This window comes from Phyllobates terribilis, unplaced genomic scaffold, assembly GCF_046119375.1.
Source record: "Phyllobates terribilis strain yellow unplaced genomic scaffold, ASM4611937v1 Scaffold_3__8_contigs__length_932513732, whole genome shotgun sequence".
In the NCBI taxonomy this organism is placed as follows: Eukaryota; Metazoa; Chordata; class Amphibia; order Anura; family Dendrobatidae; genus Phyllobates; species Phyllobates terribilis.
This window is the reverse complement of record NW_027362763.1, coordinates 215,386,189-215,402,580: the sequence shown is the minus strand read 5'-3', so window position 1 is coordinate 215,402,580 and position 16,392 is coordinate 215,386,189. Positions and strand designations below refer to the sequence as shown.

The following is a 16,392-nucleotide window of genomic DNA, read 5'->3' as shown; positions in this document are numbered from 1 at the left end:
TGGTTGGATGGTGCAGCGGTCAAGTATGTGTACGGCTGCTTCATTCAAAGTCTACGGAACTAACAGAGCTACGGTCTGCTTATACCGTACTATTATCATGAATGAGCATTCCTAGGAATGACGAAAGAGCAGCAAAACACTAATTCATTAGGTAAAATGATCTTTTCTGCAGCACAAAAGATCATTGTTGTTCGCATCGTCTTGTGTAAAATGGACCTGTGCTGCCAAGAACAATGGCAGCCTTTGCGCCAGCTGGGTCAGCCTGTGTAAACAGGCTAGTAAATGACTGTCTGACGGCGGTCATTATTAGCTAACCGTTACATGTCTCCGTCAGTCCTATAAGCATTGAGTGAAGCGGCAGTGCTCATGCTTGACTTCCGATCCTTGCAGATCGGGTTTCCAGCATTGGGACCACCGTGAACATCAACTTATCACTTATTTTGTAGCACAGCAATACGTTGTGTTTGTGGCAAAATTTATTTGAATACTGATTTTTATATAATGACTTTCTATAAACTATATTACCATTTTAATGTCAAGTCTTTCTACTGGCTCATGACCGTGTACGGCCAGTACGGCTTTCTTACCGTATTTTCCTCATTCCACCTTCTCCAACACTACACCTTACCCTCCACGAATAAAAAACACTTCAACACTGGATTCTTTGGATAAATTTGGCCACAGCGGCCATTTTATTAACAAACATTAACATATTAACAATAATAATACCAGATAAATTAAGAGGGGAGGGTTCTTGGAGCTAATAAGTCTGGCTTTTATAACACGAAAGAAATCCAACCGCCGTCTTACCCTCAGCCGTGCACCACCAGCTCGAGGGCACCATACTTCCACAATACATGAAAGATTAATTACCTAAGAGCTCCCAGGGTAAAAAACCCCGTCCAGAGCCCTGACCAAAAATTGCCAGACCACCCGCAATGTAACTTCAAATTACCCGGAATTCTCGCAAATTCCTTGTACCAACAAATCCGTACCAACTCCACGAACCCCACCCCCCGCCAACCACGCACAGCCCTGACACCTCAGGCTCATGAGTGCCCCAACCCCAACAATGCCCTTTCAATCCCATCCTGTATTGCCAAAGTCCAGAGATCAATTCCGATGGCATTCAAATGAACACTGTCCGCCATCCAAAAATTCCCCGTTCCGGACTCTAAATCTAAATGTCTCATATTTATACATACATTCCTGGATACAAAGGCCCCTATAGCCCTATTCAACTTCACCCTCGCTCTATTGATCCCTTTTAACGATCTCGCCGCCCTCCACTTCTGTCTAGGTACAATATCTGACCACACCGTTAGCAACCCTGGAAAAGTTTTCCATAATCTCAAAAAATCAAACCGAATGTCGCAAATTAATTCTCTAACGGGCCTAGTTCCCAAATTGTTCCCACCTATGTGAACCACCAAGATATCAGGTGCTCTATCCAACCGTGCCGCTTTGTGGAATTCGGACAAAAACCGATTCCACACCATCCCCCTAAAACCCAGTCAGCGGACAACAATCTGCTCCCTACCAAAACCCAGTTGCCTACCGTCCGGCCTTATGTCGGCACGCAGTGCCCCCCAATGTACGAACGAATGTCCGAAAATCCAGGCTAACAATGGACCGGCACCTGAAATGATTAACGAAAAACATATTAACCAACTTGACAAACCACTTTTTACATTGCCTTATCATAATTAATACCTTACATACGTAAGATAGCGGTCATAATTCCACCTACCGATGCGCTTTATCACCTCAGCACCCAAACCGCACCTATCTGCCTCTGACGCTGCGCCAATCCTAAATGAATGTGAGCCATATAATTCGGGGCTAAGCCCCAACTTGAGAATCCCTTTTTTAAGTACTGCAGTAAACTGAAAACGGGACAAAAACGTTCCGTCTTTATGGCATAGAAGCGGGCCAGCTTTACCCGACCATACTTGCCAATATTCTTCCAAACATCTCCTTGGGCACATCGTTGCCCCGTCCACCTTGCCCAATACCACACGCCTGCCTTTTCCAGCTTGATCCGTCTTAGAGTGTCTTAACCAAAAATCAGTGCCCCCAACCCAAAAGCCCACATCCTCAGCCTGCAGTCCCCCTGCCCTGCTTTTACTTGGAGCCACCAATTCCCCAACTCGCATTGCGCCAAAGAAAGCTAACGAAAAAGCCAGCCTAAACAATGCCAACTCAAAACTAGAACTACAAATCGTCCTTAGTACTGCACCCAAACCCTCTAACGTCGTAAACGACACTGGTCTCCATTTGTCCGGCATGTGTCTGCCCCTCCTGAAACCCTTTAATGCCTGCCTGACTGAAAAGGATTTTGTAGCGTCCCCTACTCCCTGCAATTTAAAACCGAACGCCAGCCCAGCCATAAACTTACTAACCCTTGACCCGGACCACCCAATCTCTGACGCCTTACCAATCAGAAACAAAACCGCCAAACTTCTATCCTCGTCACTTACAATTGACCCCCATTCAGCCACCCAAGTTTGCCATACTCGCCATGATGCCTCGTAAGCAGACCAGGTATTATTTGCTATAGATTCCCGAATTAGCCTTCCTGCTCCTCCGTAATCAGTTGCCACAAGTGCGAAGGGCATTCTTCTCCCACGTCCTCAGCTTCTGGCGCCAGAGCCCGGAAACTGTCCTACTGAAAACGAGACAATGCATCCGCTATAGAATTCTGAACACCCGGAACATGTACAGCTGAAAGCATTCAATTCAAGACACCTGAGCACGAGTTCCCTGAGCAGCTTAATGACCGGAGGGGATGAGGCTGAAAAACAGTTAATAACCGCCACCACTGCCATATTGTCGCAATGAAAATGTACCCTCCTATTCAAGAAAAATTCCCCCCAAATAGAAACCGCCACCACTATTGGGAACAACTCCAACAAGGCCAAGTTTTTTGTGTAAGCCAACTGTTTCCACGATGTTGGCCACGCTCCAACACTCCACCTCCCCTTACAGTATGCTCCGAAACCTGCCCCGCCGGCTGCATCCGTATAGATTTCGCAATCAAAACTGTCCACGAAATCCTGCTGAATTAACGACCTCCCATTGTAATTCTCCAAAAAACGTTCCCACAAGTCATCTCTGTGGTCCCTTTTCAAACGAATGAAATGGTGCAGTGCCCTAACACCTGCAGTCGCCCCGGACAACCTGCCACAAAAAATTCTGCCCATAGGCATAATTCTGCAAGCGAAATTCAACCTCCCCAACAGGGATTGCAACTCCTTCAACGTCACCTTACGCAAGCTCCCCACCCTGATCACCTCCTGCTTCAGCATAAGCAATTTATCCTCCGGTAAACAACATTCCATCTTTTCTGAATCAATCAGAATACCTAAGAAACTCAACACAGTACAAGGCTCTTCTGTTTTTGCTCTGCTAGCGGAACGCCAAAAAGCTTAGCCACCCAAAAGATAGATGCCAACAAATTCCCACAAACTAACGATTCTGGAGGACCTATAACAAAAAAATCATCCAAATAATGAATGACCAACTGTACACCAGCAACGTCCCGTACCGCCCATTTCAAGAAAGTGCTAAAAGTTTCAAACAACGAACAAGAAATTGCACAACCCATGGGCAAACATCTATCTAGGTAGTACTCCTCACACCAAAAACACCCTAACAACGGAATGCTATCCGGATGCACCAGAAGCAATCTGAATGCCGACTCAATGTCGGTCTTAGCCAACAACGACCCAGGCCCGTACCTGTGCACCCATTTTACTGCCGCATCAAATGATGTATACACTACCGAACATAGATCCTGATCAATACCATCATTTACCGAAAGCCCTTTTGGATATGACAAGTGCTGAATCAAACAAAATTTATTCGGTTCCTTCTTTGGCACAACTCCCAAAGGAGAAATAATCACATCCTCACCCGGCAAACGCTGAAAAGGACCAGCCATACGACCCAACTCCACCTCTTTAGACAACTTTGCACTGACCATGTCCGGATGCAACTGGGCCGACCTCAAATTCTTAAGTGAAAAAGGAACTTTATGTGCGGGTGGAGGAATCCTAAAACCTTCTAAAAAACTGTGACTAATAACATCCGCTTTTTCCCGATCTGGATATCTACTTAGAAAGGGGACCATCCCGGGAAGTTTCACTAGAGTCTCCCCCTTGACCGGGACCCACTGAAGGCTTCCCTTTTCCTTTCTTGAAACATCTAGAGGCGCCGTGGGAACTACCATTACAATGGGAACACACGTGTTTGAACTTACAGCTGTTCCCGTACTTGCATTGGCCGTCATTAAACTGCCAACACGTTCCCGATTTTTCTTTTCCACCCTGCGCCACCGCCATACCCCCCCCCCCCCCCCCCCGAGTCCAGACAATTGACTACCGCTGCCTCCGCTCCCGTGAAAGGACTGCTCATACCCGGCCGAAGCCATTACCTTAAGCCACAACCCTATGTCCTTCTGATCCCACTTAATTTCTGGCCTCATCGCCTTCCTCTGCCTGAACTGCTCGTCGTAACGTAACCATGCCTGCCCCCCGTATGTACGGTGGGCCTCCCCTATGGAATCCAAATAACAAAATAAACCGGAGCAATTTTCCGGAAACTTCTCCCCGATAACGCTAGCCAATATTGCAAACGCTTGAAACCAATTTACAAACGTCTGGGGAATCAAAACGCCACCTCAGCTTTTCTTCCTCCTCCTTCTTGCTATCGTCCTTCTTGCTATCGTCCTTCTTTCCCTTATCTAAACTGAACTTTACCAAGGGGAGGAGTGAGATACTCATCCCGCCAAATTTTTTCCCTTACCTCTTTTTTTAAATGTGCCCCCAAAGGCCCCTCGAAACACACGCACACTTCACCCCTTGCCCTGTCATCCAGCTTTACCGTATCTCCTTTTTTTTTCTCGGTTTGCACAGATACCGAAACCGCGGAGGACACCTCCCCACTATCATCTACTGATCTGACCGCTTCAGGCCCAGCCCGCTGCGCTGCCGCCTACCCAGGCAACCAAGCTCTCACGGGCGAGACACCCGTCTCACCTGCTACCCCGCCGTCTAACCTCAGCAAGAATTGCGACATAGTGCGTAAAATATCACTAAGCCCCAGTACCTGTGCCCCACTCGGCCCACCCACATTCCTCACGTCGTACCCCACCAATTGACTATTCGCTACCCCTTGTGATACAGCCCCTGCGGGCAACAAACCAGACATATAATCATACTCACGTAGCTGCGCAGGTGCTGTGTCCCTCGAGCCGACAATCCTGTCGATCCCATGAGTTGTCGGTTCCTTGTTCCAAATCCGATCCTTCCGATTGGCGACCATGCTCCAGGTCCTCGCCCCCGGCCTCCTCATCACCGGGGGGGACCCGAGCACCTGCCGCAGCCGTTGATGCTCCCACGCCTGGAGTTCGCCTCCCGCTTGTCCTCACTCTGCTCCGCTTAGTAGGCCTGTGACCCCGATCGCCCCCAGACCTGGACCGGCCGGCCCGTGCTGGATGGGATGTGACTGCCAGGCAGCTCCACTCTGCCGCCCGCCACAGACTAAAGAGCTGGGCCTGCCAGTGCTGCTTCTCCCTGCTGCTGCCTGCCCTCCGATCGCCGCTGTATGGTGAGTCTTCCGCTCCGTCTGGCAGGTACCCTGACAGGAGCATCGCCAGGGATACCTGCTGTTCCAGATGTCCGTCTCGCCTGCTCCACCGCTGCCTGCCTCCGATCTCCAATTTTTTGCCGTGTGCAGGCTGATCTGCCTGATGCAGGGATGCCCCTGCAAGGCGCTGCCCTGACTTCCGGTCCGGGCTGCGCTACAGACGCTGGCTGCACTTCCTGTGCGGCCCGCACTTCCTGTGCAGTCTGCACCTCGGCGCCGGTCCCCAATTTACGCCGTCCAGGGTCCATAGGCCGGCTGTGCGGACTCCTGCAGGTGCGAGCACGGCGGCGTGCCAATGCACTGTGCTGCTCGCTACCCGCAGGGTCCTGTGAGGGGCTCCGCAGCCGACGCCTACTGCCCGCAGATGCTCCATGCGACAGCCGCTCCGGAGGCCGCGATCTTCGAGCTGTCCCGCTGGGTCTCGGTGCGTGGTCCGCCGCACGTGCTGCCCCCAGCAAGGCTGACAGCTGGGACGCCAGCCAGCCTCCATCCATATAACAGGCCGTGTCCCGCAGCTGAGCCACCAATGAATCCACTGACTCCATAGAGGTAGGGATTTGTGCTATGGGTCTTCCCTGTACCGAGTCCTACAGGAGAATGGCCCTTCCCACAGTATTCCCCATAAACCACCCTTCAACTCTTATAATGCCCGCCCCCATACTTCCTCACCCAATCCTAAACCCCCGCCTCTTTCAAACTCAAAATCCTCCCTGCCAATCCTGGTCATGGGGGGCTTCCCTCTAGCTACGCCCGACTCCAGCCCCCTCCTGTCTTTCCATCCCTCATGTCTCCTGTAATAATATTGATGTGAACACACATTACAGGACAATTATGTGTTTGATCATTTAAGGAAAGTCCATCCCCTGATGAAACCACTTGGTGTGAGAAAGAAGCTTTGGCTGTGGTCCCAGCACACTTAAAATCTAGGAAAGGTGATAAAATGACTTAGTAAAAGCCCTACGAGAAGTAATCGCCTCCAAATTCCAAATTGCATTCACTCATGTTAATAGTTAAATTCACTCTACGCAGTGAGCGACTTATACGTGAAGTGACTGCAGAACGTCAGACATATGTCTTACAGGGGATGGTGATGATATTGCTTCTATTCTAAAAGACAGTATGATCTACACGGTGTAGATATACTGTATGGATATATGAATTTACCTATAGCTGTGTACTGGGGGTCTGTAGTCATAGTTTCAGTTCTTTATACTTTTACAGTAAAGAGTAATGCAATAGTAGAAATATCGCAGTACAAGAGAAAAGTAATAGATTACCACTGCCACAGATATATGTCCAGATAGCATCATAGCATCCAGTTGGTTAAAACACTTTAGATGGGCTGCGCTGTTGGAGTAAACCGATTTTTCAACAATGATGATAAGGTTTTTTTATCGCAACGCGTTTCAGTGCCGTACTAGCGTCTTTATCAAATGGAAAAAACTTTCACTAGATAAATACGCTGACACATCATTGAAACGCGTTGTAAATAAAAAAACTTTATAATCATCATTGTTGAAGAATCTGTTTACTCCAGCAGCGCAGCCCACCTAACGTGTTTTAACCCAACTGGATCCAATATCTGCTGGACGATCTACCCACCAGGCAATCGGCAGCAGCAGCTGTTATTCTTCATGCCTACATAGGACTTCTGCCTGTCACAACTCCACCAGGTGAGCGTTAACCAAGCACTTACCCACTCTCCATCCATAGGACCCTATTGTGGCCTCATCTAGATTTTTTTAGATAGTGTCATAATCGTAGAGCGGGGTAGTCCTTGCAGATTTGGAGGTTGCTCAGCATTCATCCTAATATTAAAAAATAAACCAGCAGCTCTTGTTCTCCCTATGTAGCTGTGGACACATAGGGGGAATTCACCAAGCTTTTTGTGCCAGAAAACTGATGTTAAAAAGTTGAAATTTTTTTTCCACAACACTAAGGCTGTGTGCCCACTATGCGTTTTTTAAGCGTTTCCGCAGCGGCAATTCCGCTGCAGAAACGCTTAAAAAACGCTTGGTAGAAGGTCTGCCATGTTCCCCAATGATAATCCGCATGTGCTGTGCACATGTTGCAGAAATTTCCGCTGCGGATTATCATTGCGGAAAAGTCCGCAGCACTACCAATTATTTGGCGTTAACGTGGCGTTTTCGCCGCCATTGACTTGCATTGGAACGCATGGAATCCGCATCACTGCATCTGTACATGCGGAATCCATGCGTTTCAGTATGCGGATGGTACCCGGGTCTGGAGAAGAGGAGACTCCTCTGGACCCGGGTACCATAGAACCTGTAAAAAAAAGAATAAAATAAAAAATAAATATATACTTACCTTCTGATGGCCCCCCGGTGTCCTTGTCTCGGCTTGCCAGCAACTCTCGGTAGACTAAAGGACCTACGCTGACGTCATTTAGTCATGTGATGGGTCACGCTACGCTGACATCGGCAGGTCCTTAAATCTACCGCGAGCTGCCGGCAAGCCGAGACAAGGACACCGGGGGCCATCGGAAGGTAAGTATAGATTTGTTTTTTATTTTTTACCATTCTTCCGGTCACACTATATAAATCCATGCCGTTGCATGGATTTATATAGTGTGACCAAGTTGTCAAGCACTTTCCAAGTGATGCCAAAATCGCTTGGAATGCGCTTGACAACCCGCATGCGGAAATGCATGTGAAGAACGCTTCACATCCGCATGTCCCTGGCAGGAAAAACGCATGTACAATCCGCATGCGTTTTTTCTGCCAGGGAGATGCAGAAACGCTCAGGAAAAATCCGGAGCATTTCTGCATCGTGGGCAAATAACCAAATGCACATAAATGTTGCAACTTTTGTTTTTAGGGAAGCTCTGCCAACTTTTTGAGAAGTGCCTCTTAATGAATTTGGTGCAATTTACTCCAGCATATTCTGGATCAAGACAATATAAAACAATAGTATGTCATAAAACACTTTAAGGGTCTGTTTACACAGGCCGATCGGCGATCATTTAATATCAGACTGTAAACTGCGCACTGAGCGATCTGTAATAGATCTATAATAGATCGCTCAGTGCCCATAGGCTGCCATAGTTCTCGGCAGTGCAAGTCCTGTTTACATGGGATGATGCACCGCAGATATTGATGAGCTAGTTCTCTGTAAAAAAGATCATTTCATGCAAAAATCTCATTTATCGGGTGATCGGCAGCCTGTTTACAATTATATTTCAGTGTAAATGCTGCTTAAAGGGGTTGTCCACTACTATTAATAATTGGCCATTCTATTTTTATGTTGAAAATAAGTATCTTTGTAAATACCTTGCTTTGCAGTTACTGCCTGTGAGTGGCGCTATCACTGGTCGCTCACAGGCATCACGTGACCCCCGGCTGCAGCCGGCTCTGACATCCGCTGATCACGTTAAGTTCCGGCTGCAGCCGGGGGTGACTCTCTTCTGCGTTCCACAGTGGATGCTGGGTTGTGGGCGGGGTTACCCCGCACGTCACACCAACCATCCACCGTGCGCTTTCCCCCTCCCTATTCATTGGGAAAGCGCGCGGTGGATGCTGGGTGTGACACACGGGGTAACCCCGCCCACAACTCAGCATCCACCGCGGCGAGCACGTCACTGATGTCATGGCTCACTTGACGTGACATCAGCGGGGGGTCACGTGATGTCTATGAGCGGCCAGCTATAGCGCCGCTCACAGGCAGTAACTGCAAAGCAAGGTGTTTACAAAGATACTTATTTTCAACATAAAAATAGAATGGGAAAATATTAGAAGTAGTGGACAACCCATTTAAGCATAGTCCAGTGGGAGTTCCTGCAAGATCTGCAGGTTCGTCAGAATCAAACATTGATCGCTTGTATATGGGCCCATCCTAACTCATTCCCAACAGATCATGGTGGAGGGAAAAATGGATGGAGCATGTTATATTTCAAACAGAAAAATTAAGAGCCAGCATCCAGAATGTGATAAAATCTATATATATTTATTAAACTTGCATTAAAAAACATGGGGCTTAAAACAGAACTCTACAAAAAAGCTACACTGTTCCATATTGTAGGTCAGTGTGGCCCTTAAAGGGGTATTCCCATCTCCAAGATCATATGCCAATATGTAATAGGTGTAATAATAATAATATTAGTAAATACCTCAAATTAGAAATGTAGTATAGTATTTATGATTTGCTATGTCTCTTTCCTCATGTGCAGGCATTGCAGGACCTTAGGTATCCACGGTTACGACCACTAGCAGCTAACTAACTAACTCTCACATTATCAGTGGACGTAACCATGGATACCTAAGGTCCTGCGATGCCTGCACATGAGGAAAGAGACATAGCGAATCAAAAATACTATACTACATTTCTAATTTGAGGTATTTGCTAATATTATTATTACACCTACTACATATTGGGATAGGATCTTGGAGATGGGAATACCCCTTTAATCATTGCCTATGACCAATGTAGTTCAACACCTTATTGTTTTGGTTTTATCTTCCCATTAAAATACAACCACATAGAGCAATAATTGTACATTGGGTTCTCCATAATCAGCGGAAACGGATTGGAATAAAAGCATAAGTGACCTGAAGACAAGATTGTTGGAGGTGAACAAAACGGACAACCTGTGCGTTCTTGGAAATGTTTCAATATCAAAACTTCAATTTTTGGAATATGAAATACTAAATGGGATTAGCATTTATGTGTAAATATACGAGCGCCATTTTTGAAGTTGACCATGTAGCCTATAGTAGGACAGTTTCACAAAATAGGAGCTGGTTATTCCTATATGTCTTTGCATCGCTGAGATTTCAGAAGACAAGGCCTTATCTGAGGTCAAGGTTCTCGTCTGTATTTTTTTATGAGAATGTATCCCAGTTGTGGGAAACAGGTTTTTCTTCCATTGGGATCCTTACCCGCCCCTCGGTAAAAAAAATGTCCTTGCTATTGTGGCGCCCCTGCGGGTTCAGTCGCCACAGAGGTACTGCATCTCACCCAGAGGTGTGGTATCTCACTCTCAGGTAAGGAAGGAGTATGGCTCGGGACCCTAACACCTGCATCCAACACTACACTGCTCCAGACCAGCAGGAGGGGCAAGATGCGTCGCTTCCCTGCTGAGCCATGTCCCTGGCTGGAGTGGAGGGAACCAAAGTAGGGGGAACCATGTAGTGGGTGTGGGTGGAGGAAGTAAATCAGGGGAGCACTTGTTAGGAATAGTATAAAGAGGGAAGCCATCTTGGGAGTTCAGTCCAGTCCGAGGAGAGTTCAGTCAGAGGAGGACAGTGAGAGGAGCAGGAGCTCTGTAGGAGCTCTGCTCAGGAGGAGGGCCTAGCCAGGGAGGCCCAAGACTGAAGAGAGAGAGGAGCAGGAGAAAGGCTCCAGGAGTGAAGAAAGGATCCCAGGGGTACGGGCAGTGCCGGAGGCCACCCGTATGCCCGAGTCTACCAGGTGGTGGAGGGATCAGGTCGCAGAGGGGACTGGCCCCTAACTAGTGAGAATTACAATATTCAACTAGGTAACCGGAGGGTGCAGCATTTCAGGTGCTGCAGCCACAAGCCACATCTATCTCACCAAGAAGGTGGCCATAGAGGACCCAGGGGACAGAGAAGACGTCGCCCAACGAGGTCCGCGGTCACTGGATTGGGACACTAGGTGTAAGGTGCTGGGAGACGGCCAGAAGGAACACACTGAAGGGGATCCCGTTATGTACTCCGGAGGTACCTGAGGGTTGGCTGAGCCCCTGCCCGGTGAACGCAGCACGACGTGGGAAGTTATGATCTGCAGTTGTAACCAGGAGCAAAGTAAGAACTGTGAGTAAATCCGGAAGACTGCACCCCACTGTCCCTGTCAATTATTACTGCTGCGCCATCACCCCCTGCACTACACTGCACCACGAGTGCTACTTCCATAACAGCAACATCTACACTGCCCTGGAGCTAAGCTCTACCTGTGGAGAGCTAAACCAACTCTGCTGCATTAACAACAGCTCCAGAGGACCTGCTCCGCAGCGGCGGCTCCCTTTAGCTGCATACCACAGGTGGCGTCACAAACTGTATAGAAGAACTTTAATTCCCCTGTAAATATCCCCTTTTTATTGACCACCCTGGGTCACGGACCAGGTCACCGCCTCTGTGACATCTCCCCTAGCAACGACCGGCCCGGCACCGAGTACCCCACGGCCCAGGGGGCGCGTCATACTATCACCAGGCAAATGATACCTGAGCCTTTTGCCTATTGCCCCAGACCATAACACTCATATTCACCATCATCCCCCCAACACCATTGACACAGGCATAAGCATTATCCATGTATAACAACATTTAAGAGTTAAAAATGAAAAAAAAAATTCCATTGATCCAATTAAGTAGCTGAGACACTTAGATCAATTATCTCAATTAAATTAACAGCATTTTTCACGTAAATTGATAATTGAACAAATAGTTAAATTAGAATAAGCAACGACTGATACAAATCTGATTAAAAATAGAGGCAGACATTTCTGCCTAAGAGACAAAAGACTAATAGAGGAAAATGCATTTTTTATGAGCAGAAAACTGAAAGGCGCATCATCCCGAGATTGCACGAATCTTTGACTTTATCCTTCCCTTCTGCAAACGCAGGGAGGCGACAGGATGAATCAGCTCGGAGAGGGGACGGCGGTGCGAGTATCCTGTCTGGAGACTTCATTCCAGTAATCTCTGTAAAATAGCTGCCAGCCCCAAGAGAGGACACATCGCTCAGCAGTGGTTTGCAAACAAGCCGCATGTTCTTTTATATCCCCATCACTCACGCACTGCTGGAAACAGCATCATACCTTCTACTAGGTGCGTCCCCTAGTACCGCTCATTGATACATGTGACAACTACTGTGCCTATAGCAGTCTTTACATTATAATATGACATTGTACTTTATATAACATGAACGAGTTGCGTCCGACTATTGGATTAAACTTAGCCATTCATGTCTATGCGTCTGTGGAAAAGATCGGACCGCTCTCTGATGACATCTGAGTGCAGTCCGATTTTCACAGACTGACAGAATGGAGAAAATGGAGAATTTTTTTTCTTCCCATCTTTTCCACATCCGAGAAAATTGGTTCACACTGTGATCAAACTCTGATAAGATGAGAGAAAATCAGTGGTGTTGTAACGGGTCTGGGAGGTGGAACCTCTGAGCAACGATACAATGGGGCAGTCCTTGTAAGGAAGCGGGTGGCTCCCAGGGTAGGCGGGCAGGTAGTCACGGCAAGTGACGGGGACAGTCTCTGGGTAGAAGGGCAGGAGGTCACGGCAAGTGACGGGGACAGTCTCTGGGTAGAAGGGCAGGAGATCACGGCAAGTGACGGGGACAGTCTCTGGGTAGAAGGGCAGGAGGTCACGGCAAGTGACGGGGACAGTCTCTTGACAGGCGGGTGGTCACGGCAAGTGACAGCTAAGCCTCCAGATAGGCTAGCAGGCGGGTAGCAGGTGGACGCTCCCAGGTGAGCGGGCAAGAGTCTCTGGACAGGCAGGTGGTCACAGCAGGTGACGGCAGAGCCTCCAGGTAGGCTAGCAGGCAGGTAGCAGGTGGACGCTCCCAGGTGAGCGGGCAGGAGTCTCTGGACAGGCAGGTGGTCACAGCAGGTGACGGCAGAGCCTCCAGCTAGGCTAGCAGGCAGGTAGCAGGTGGACGCTCCCAGGTGAGCGGGCAATCAGATCCATAGACAGACTGGCAGGGCTGGTAGGCAGACTGTCAGACCGCAGGAATGCAAGTAGCTAGACAAGTATCAGGCAGGTATGAAGCAGGAATCTGGTAGGTAACTGGCAGGTATCTGGTAACGGGACCTGAGGGCTGAAGCAGAGTGATAGGCTATGCAACAACATTGCTCGGGCACCTCCATTTTGGAGGAGGTGCCTTATATATGGTGAGGTCCTCCGGCCATTGGCCGGGGACTCCTTAGGACGGCGCGCGCGGCCCCTTTAAGAGAGGGGGAGCGCACGCGCGCCCTAAGCACAGTGGCCGGGAAGCAGCGCGCGCTGCCAGCAGAGCGGGAGGAGGACGCCGGGCACGGAGCGGAGAGGTGAGGGGAACAGCGTCCCTGCCTAGCAGGAGGCAGGGACGCCAACGCTACAGGTGTGACCCTAGCCTAAATCATAGTGTACAATAGCGTAGTCTGCTGTGCTGTTCCATATCTTTAGCATATTACAGAACACTTCATATACTGCTGTCAAGTGAATGGCTCCTCTTCCAGCATACATTATTAACATGATGTGAACAAGGCTTTATTAATACAATTATTAATCATTTCAGAACTAGCTATAGCAGGTTACAAACCCGTGCAAGTATCAGGGCCTCTAGCGCCTGAGGGACCCACTTTACCCAGGTTTTAATTTGCAATATTTACTGTACATGTATGGCAGATGTTCACATTACATGCAAGGAGCCGGCTGTGGGTGCCAGATGCCATCTGTGTTATACAGCTGGCACTTACACCTAACTGTTGCAATTGTAATACTTTAAAATCTTAGATGTCGCTGTCAATGATGGCAGCAGCATTTAAATGGTTGCAATTTGGGGAAGTTGACCCTTCTGATTCCCATCGCCCTTATCTGGCATTGTCATGAAAGCCAGGGGGCTTCCTGAAGGCCCCCATGTCTGCCATGTTTATACCGGCTTGTGTAAAATGACCTATCTTTTCATAGGAGATAAGTAATTGTTCAATACTCTGCAATGTTACAGTATTACAGTGTATTTTTTTCAAGTGATTCTTGGATCAAGTCCTCTAGGAAAAAATGTAAAAAAAAAAAATAGAAAATATTATTAAAAAATAGAAATAAATATCTAGACGTTCATATCACCCCGTTCCTCTCACAAAGTAAATTAAATCTAAAAAAATTTAAAATTAGCATATTTGGTATCATTACATGGGTAACTGTCCGAATTAATAAAATATCATAATGTATATCCTATACAGTGAACACTGAAACAAAATAAAAAACATAAAAATGGCAGAATTGTTTTTTTTGGTCACTTCGCCTCTCATAAACATAAAATAAAAAGAGGTAGACACCAAAATGGGATTGATAAAAATTATAGTTCGTACCTCAGAATAAACAAGCCATGATAAGACTATATCAACCCAAAAATAAGGAGGAAGACAAAAAAAAAGAATAAAAAACAATGAAGGACCCACAAGGACTTTGTCTTCCAAGGGCCCACATAAACTTGGGGACGGCAGGCCCATTGACAATGTAACAATTTTTCCCTAGTTTGACTCAAACGTAGAACCAGTAGGGTAGGGCAATGGCATAATTCAAAGCCCTTGGGTCTATCGCAAAAATTGGAACAGGATCCTCCACCTACCAGGTGCCATTTGTAATACTAGTGTATGCTTTTATTGCACGTAGTTCTTTGACTGATACTACGACAACCCTATAGATCAGCCCGCAAGACTGAGAATCAGGACAAACCACAACATGGTGACCACTAACATGAATACCAGTCACTTTTCAGCAGCCTTGTTAATAGTTAAAAGAAGAGAAGAAGAAAAACTACTTGACGAGAAGAAAATACAGTATGACACCAGGTTTCTCTGCAGAATCAGATGCCAAGACCCATTATGGTGTGCACCTAGTGACGATTGTTAGAATTCCTGGTATTAGCTGGGTGAGGAAGCTTCTCATAAAACAAACACGGAGCAGTGAGATAGTGCTGGATTTCATAGCCTGCTCCTGCTGGAGCCAGACAAATACAGAGGCCGTGTAGTATTTCTGAAAAACGATTGTAGCTTCCTGTGCCCAAACTGTGATTACATTAGCTAAACAACACTGGCGAAAGAAGAAAGGCTGGTCGGCATGTATCCAACATACAGCTGCAAACCTTTGTAATAGGAGTGTTTTGGTCTATATTCGCTAAGTAGTGTTGTCACACAAGACAGGTTCTGGCGCCAGGAGACATCTCATTCTTTACTTATTACAATTGGATGTAAGGTGTTTTGAGCTACTCAAAAAAATTAATATCATAGGTGAGGGGCTTCTTCTATTTTATGCCACAATGGTGCACACATTTGTAGTTTTCCTCTTTGTTGCTGGCTTGTTTATATAGATATATTGTAAGGCAGCTACCTGACATATAGTTGATGGGAGGTATGTATCACAGAGATGGTTGTCTTCTGTGATGTAATCCTGGAGTGTTGCTCTAGTGCACATAGTACTAAGAGGATTGCTTGGTGCATCTGGGTCAGGTTTTACTGGCAGCCTGAGAGATGGGCGGGTCTAGCTGCCCACATACCTCACCTCTGGGTGTGGTTAACAGGGTAAAATGGAGTCCCTTGTTTGACACATGGTCTGGGTATGGAAGGAGAAGGCCTCCTGTGTGGTTGATCCAGACTGAGCCAGGGTACTGGATGCTCTCCAGCCTGTGTGACCACAGGACTGGCTAACCAGAGAATTTGTCTAAAGGACTGTTTTCTTTGCTTTGCCTGCAGAGAAGACTGTTTATTTTCCTTTTGCTTGTGGACGGTTTATGAAGCAATAAACCGACGTTTAAACGTGAACACTTCCTGTTTTGTCTCCTGACGCACCCAAGTGAGTAGCGTTCCCTACTATATATATATTTTCAAGGCTAATAAATTATATATATATATATATATATATATATATATATATATATATATATATATATATATATATATATATATAATTTATTAGCCTTAAACTTTAATGAACAAATAAGGGTCACATTGGTCAACTGCATTCATGTTACGGTTGCAAGTATATATCTTTC

General features: G+C 47.1%; 1 protein-coding gene across 2 annotated transcripts in view; it reads left to right on the top strand.

The window, feature by feature from the left end:
- Positions 1-16,392, top strand: part of SPSB4 (splA/ryanodine receptor domain and SOCS box containing 4) — a 195,504-nt gene that overhangs the window by 127,175 nt on the left and 51,937 nt on the right. The window lies entirely within an intron of this gene.